The 6,707-nt window shown below is 34.0% G+C and overlaps 1 pseudogene; it reads left to right on the forward strand.

The window, feature by feature from the left end:
* The first annotated feature begins 391 nt into the window (after positions 1 to 391).
* Positions 392 to 741, forward strand: LOC141497462 (biogenesis of lysosome-related organelles complex 1 subunit 2-like; annotated as a pseudogene).
* Positions 742 to 6,707: the final 5,966 nt, after the last annotated feature.

Genomic DNA, 6,707 nt, shown 5'->3' on the forward strand with positions numbered 1-6,707 from the left:
TGTGTGTGTGTGTGTGTCCATATGGATGAATGTTGAAAAACTTTTCTAACATGCATTTGTAAGTACCAGCTAGGTGGCACAATGGATAGAGCACTGGACCTGGAGTCAGGAGTACCTGAGTTCAAATCCAGCCTCATACACTTAATATTTACCTAGCTGTGTGGCCATGGGTAAGCCATTGAACACCATTGCATTGCAAATACTAAAAACAAACAAAAAACAAACAAAAAACAAGCATTTGTAAAAATAAAATATCAATAAAAATAAAATAACTGTAATCCTTTCCTTTCTCTCCCCTATTTTTCACAACTCCCCTTCTTTTCCCTCTGCTTCCTCTCCCCTCCCAGTTCCATCCCTCTTCTCTCCCTTCCCTGGCCTAGAAGATGATGCAATGGAGATGGCTGAGGCCTTGGAGGCCACCAAGGAGGACATCATAGGACTGTGCCAGACAGAACATATTCTCTAAAATGGCCCCAGATCTGACAGGAGAGCTGACAGTTTCCAGTGAAGACTATAAACTGCTGGAAAATTTGAACATGCTGATTAGCTTGAAGTAACTGAAAATGAAAGACATTGCTAAACATAAGCAGAAACATAAAAGACTTAAACTAATAATATTCAGTCTTCTCTGAATCAGATCACCTTAACTGAGAAGTAGCAGCTCTTCAGCAAGCACCCTACAAGTCAGAGGTATATTCAAAGAAACTGGAAACTAAGTACAAGAAGTTAAAGAAGCAATGAAAGAATTCTTTAGCACAAAGACTTTAACCTAAAGAATATTTTATTAAGAGCTGAAATTCATGGGATGTAACTTGTCATACTTCTATGCTTCAATTCCATATAAAAGGAAGCCATTTTGCACAACTAAGGAGAATTCTAGACATGCCTTTGGTTGATTGTGCAACTCATCACCCCTTCAATGTTTTCCTAAAACTCTACCCACCCCCAAGATCTTCTTCTTGTGTGCCCTGGAACAAGGCTCAGAAATCAGGATCAACCATATCTGGGGCAGACCCAGAAGAGAGGCTTTGACTCCCTGTCTCCTCCTTCCTCCCCACAACCAACCTCCCCCATTAACCTCTTGTTGAACTGAAGAAATAAATACCAATACAGGAAAAAAAAATCAATTTTAGACAACATAAAATACTTGGAAATTTATCTTCCAAGACAACACAGAAACTACATGATCACAAGTAGAAAAGACTTTTCACAAAAATCAGGTCAAATCTAAACCTGGAAAAATGTCAATTACTCACGAATAGGCCAAGTTAATATAATAGAGATGCTCTTTATACCCAAATTAAATTATTTCTTCAGTGCAATGCCAATCAAACCATCAAAAAACTATTTCACAGAGCTAGAGAAAATAGTAACAAAATTCATCTGGAGCAACACAATGTTTAAAATATTAAAAGGATTGATGAAATATGCAAAAGAAGGTGACCTAGATGTACCAAGCATAAAATGATATTATGAAGCAGTCTTCAAAACTGTCTGGTACTGGCTAAGAAATTGAATGATGATTCAGTGGATTATATTACAAACAAAAGAAATGATAGTAAATGGCTACAGTACTCCATTGCTTGGTGAACACTAAGACACTATCTTCTTAGATAAGAATACACTGTTTGAAAGAAGCTTCTGGAAAAATTGGAAAATAACAGGGCAAAAATTATGCATAGACCCCTATTTCATACAAAATAAGGTCAAAGGAAATATAATATAGATATAAAGGATGATACTATAATACAATGACTAGAATAAGAAATACTATTAGATGTTTGGAGAGAGGAAAATCTTATGACAAACAAGAGGGTGAGAACATTATAAATTGCAAAATGAATCATTTTGAATATATCATATCAAAAGGGTTTTGCACAAATAAAACCAATGCATCCAAGACTAGAAGGAATGCAGAAAACTAGGAAAGAATTTGCACAGCTAGTGTTTGTAATAAAAGACTCATTTCTAACATATATGGAAAACTGAATCTAACATATATAGAAAACATTGAATCACAAGTCATTCCTCATTTGATAAATGGTCAAAGGATATGAATACGATGCTATTTTTTAATACATTCTACTATGCTCTTTTATTTTAGGGGCATTTTACATCCCATTCACATTCACAGTTAAGATGACTAACTGTATTTCCCTCCATTCTATCTTTACCCTCTTTGTATTTTTCTCCCATCTTCCTACTCATACCTCTTCACAAATGCTTTGCTTCTAATGGCTGCCTTGCTCAGTCTGTCTTTCCTTCTATCTGTCCTCTTACCTCTTCTTTTCCCTTTCTTCTTTTAATTTTGTAACCTTTGCCTTTACCTTTTTCTTTTCTTTTCCCTTTCCCTTTCATTAGCCTCACATTCCTTTTACTTTCTCTTTGCCTCCCCCACTTCCCTGTAGGGCTGGATAAACTTTTTTTTAACTCATTTGTGTATATCTTATTTCTTCTGTGAGCCAAATGGATTGAGAGTGAGATTTACTCAGTATTCACATCTCCTTTCTTTCCCTTTACTATAATTGGTTCTTTGTGTCTCATCATGTGGCATTATTTATCATCTAATGCTTTTTTCTCTGGCTATAATCCCCTTTTTCATCTCTTAATAGTTTTATACCTATTTTGTACTCACACGCTCCCAAAATATACTCTATTTTTCTGATAGAAGTACAATTCTTGTTCTCCTAGAAGTACAATACCTGTTTTTAAAGAAAGACTTAATTTATTTTGAGTTTTACAATTTTTGACCTCTTCTTGCTTCCCTCCCTCCATCCCCCACAGAAGGCAGTCTGTTAGTCTTTACATTCTTTCCACAGTATACATTGATTTCAGTTGAACGTGACAAGAGAGAAATCATATCGTTAAGGAAGAAAAATAAAGTGTAAGAGATAGCAAAATTATGTAAGATAATAGTTTCTTCTTTCTAAATTAAGGTAATAGTCTTTGGCCTTTGTGAAAACTCCACAGTTCTTTCTCGTGATACAGATGGTATTCTCCATCACAGATAGCCCCAAACTGACCCTGATTTTTGAACTGATGGAATGAGCAAGTCCATCAAGGTGATCACCCCCTCCCCCCCATGCTGCTGTTAGGGTGTACAGTGTTCTTCTGATTCTGCTAATCTCACTCAGCATCAGTTCATGCAAATACTTCCATGCTTCCCTGAATTTCCATCCCTTCTGCTTTCTAATAGGACAATAGTTTTCCATAGCATAGATATACCACAGTTTGTTAAGCCATTCCCCTATTGAAAGACATTCACTTAATTTCCAATTCTTTGTCACCAAAAACAGGGATTCTATGAATATTTTTGTATAAGTGATGTTTTTATCCTTTTTCATAATCTCTTCAGGGTATAGACCCAGTAGTGGCATATTGCTGGATCAATGGGTATTTATTGCCATTGGGCATAATTCTAAATTTCTCTCTAGAAAGGTTGGATGAGTTCACAGTTCCACCAACCATGTTTTCAGACCCAGATATCCCACATCCCAAACAACATTGATCATTGTCCTTTCTGATCATATTGGCCAGTATGAGAGGTGTGAGGTGGTACCTCAGAGATGTGCTAATTTGCATTTCTCCAATAAGTAGTTATTTAGAGCAATTTTTCATATGACTATAGATCACTTTGATTTCCTCAACTATAAAGTGTCTTTACATATCCATTGACCATTTGTCAGTTGGGGAATGGCCTGTTTATTTTTTGAAAATTTAACTCAGTTGTCAGTATATTTTAGAAATGAGTCCTTTGCCAGAAATGCTAGTTGTAAAAAGTGTTTCCCAAATTATTACATTTCTTTTGATATTGGTTACAATGATTTTGTCTGTGCAAAAGCTTTTCAATTTAATGCAGTCAATATTAGCTAGTTTGTTTTTATGATGCTCTCCATCTCTTCCTTGGTCATAAACTGCTTCCCTTTCCATTGATCTGACAGGTAAACTACTCCTTGCTCTTCTATTTTGCTTATAATATGTTTTTTTATGTCTAAATCCTGTTTCCATTTGGATCTGATCTTGGTATAGGGTGTGAGATGTTGGTCTAATCTAAGTTTCTTCCACACTAACTTTCAATTTTGCCCACAGTTCTTATCAAAGAAACTTTTTATCCTAATAGCTGGACTCTTTGGGTTTATCAAACAGCAAATTACTATAACCATTTCCTGCTATTGCACCTAGTCTATTCCAATGACCACTGCACTCTATTTCTTTGCCAATACCAGTTAGTTTTGATGACTGATGCTTTATAATATAATTTTAGATCTGGTAAGACTAGGCCACCTTCTTTTGCACTTTTATTTTCACTGAATCCCTGGAAATTCTTGACTTTATTTCTCCATCTGAATTTACTTACAAATTTTTCTAACTCATTAAAGTAATTGTTTTGGAATTTTGATTGGTAGGACACTGAATAAGTAGTTTAGTTTTGGTAGAATTGTCATTTTTATTATATTAACTCAACTTATCCACGAGCAGTAGATGTTTGCCCAGTTATTTAAATCTGATATTATTTTTGTGAGAAGTGTTTTGTAATTGTTTTCACAAAGCTTTTGAGTCTGACTTGGCAGGAAGACTCCCAGGTATTTTCTATTGTCTGTGGCTACTTTGAATAGGATTTCTCTTTCTAGCTCTTTCTGCTATATCTTGCAAGTCATATATAGAAATGTTGAGGATTTATGAGGGTTTATTTTATATCCTGCAACTTTGTTCAAGTTACTAATTATTTCTAGTAGTTTCTCAGATGACTTTTGGGGGGATTCTCTAGTTATACTATCATACCATCTGCAAAGAATGAGAGTTTTGTCTCTTCCTTCCCAATTCTAATTCCTTCAATTTCTTTTTCTTCTCTTATTGCTGTGGATAACATATTTAATAAAATATTGAATAGTAGTGGTGATAATGGGCATCCTTGTTTCACCCCTAATCTAACTGGGAATGCTTCTAGCCTATCCCCATTGAATATGATGCTTCTTGAGGGTTTCAGATAGAAACCATTTGTTTTTCTAAGGATCAATATTATTTATTCCTATACTCTCTAGTGTTTTTAGTAGCAATGGGTGCTGTGTTCTGTCAAAAGTTTTTTCAGCTTCTATTGATATGATCATGTCAATTCTGATAGATTTGTTATTGATATAAGTAATTATACTAACAGTTTTCCTATTATTGAACCAACCCTCAACTCCTGGGACAAATCCTACTTGATCATAATATATTATCCTAGTCATAATTTGTTGTACTTGTTTTGCTAATATTTTATTTAAGATTTTTGCATCTATATTCATCAGGGAGATTGATCTATAATTTTCTTTCTATATTTTAATTCTTCATGGTTTAGATATCAGCACCATACTGGTGTTAAAGAAAGAGTTAGACAGAGTTCCATCTTCACCTTTTTTAAAATTTTTTTTGCAGGGCAATCGGTTAAGTGGCTTGCCCAAGATCACATAGCTAAGGAATGATTAAGTGTCTGAGGCAGGATTTGAACTCAGGTACTCCTGACTACAGGGCTGATGCTCTGTCCACTGTGCTGCCTAGCTGTCCCCATCTTCACGTATTTTTCTAAAGTGGTTATATAGAATTAGAACCAATTGTTCCTTAAATGTTTCATAGAATTCACTTGTAAATCCATGTGTCCTCTGGAGATATTTTCTTATGGAGTTCAATAATAGTTTGAGAATTTCTTTTTCTGAGATGGGGCTCTTAGGTTTTTAATTTCCTCTTCGTTTAATCTGGGCAACTTATATTTTTATAAATATTTGCCAATTTTACTTAAATTGTCAAATTTACTGGCATAGAGTTGGGCAAAATAATTCTGAATTATTGCTTTAATTTCCTCCTCACTGGTGGTGAATTCACCTTTTTCATTTATGATAATATCAATTTGTTTTTCTCCTTTCTTTTTTTAAATCAAATTGAGCAGAGGTATATAAATTTTATTGGTTTTTTCATAAAACCAACTCTTGATTTAATATATTCATTCAATAGTTTTCTTGCTTTTGATTGTATTAATTTCTCCACTAAGTTTTAGAAGTTCTAATTTGATATTTAATTGGGGTTTTTAATTTGCTTTTTCTCTAATTTTAATGTTCATATTTACTTCATTGATTTCCTTTTTCTCTAATTTATTCATGTGCATTTAAAGATATAATATGTCTCCTGACAGCTGCCTTGAGTGTATTCCATAGGTTTTGGTATGTTGTTTCATTATTGTCATTATCTAGGAAGAAAAATTAATTATTTCTATAATTTTTTGCTTTATCCACTCATTCCTTAAAATGAAGTTATTTAGTTTCCAATTAGTTCTGGGTCTGTATCTCCCTGGCCCAATATTGTATATGATTTTTATTGCATTATGATCTGAAAAAGATGTATTAACTATTTCTGCCTTTCTTCAATTGATCATTAGGTTTTTGTGCCTTAGTACATGGACAATTTTTGAATAAGTGCCATGTACTACAGTACAAAAAAGCATATTTCTTTCTATCCCTATTCAGTTTCCTCTATAAGTCTATCATAACTAGGTTTTCTAATAATCTATTTACCTCCTTAACTACCTTCTTGCTTATTTTATGATTTGATGTATCTAAATATGAGAGTGGGAGGTTGAAGTCGCCCATTAGTAGAATTTTGTAGTCTATATCTTCCTGTAGCTCTTGCAACTTCTCTTCTAAGAATCTAGATGCTGTATCAATTTGGTGCATCCA

The sequence above is a fragment of the Macrotis lagotis genome, chromosome X (genome assembly GCF_037893015.1).
Source record: "Macrotis lagotis isolate mMagLag1 chromosome X, bilby.v1.9.chrom.fasta, whole genome shotgun sequence".
NCBI classification, from domain to species: Eukaryota; Metazoa; Chordata; class Mammalia; order Peramelemorphia; family Peramelidae; genus Macrotis; species Macrotis lagotis.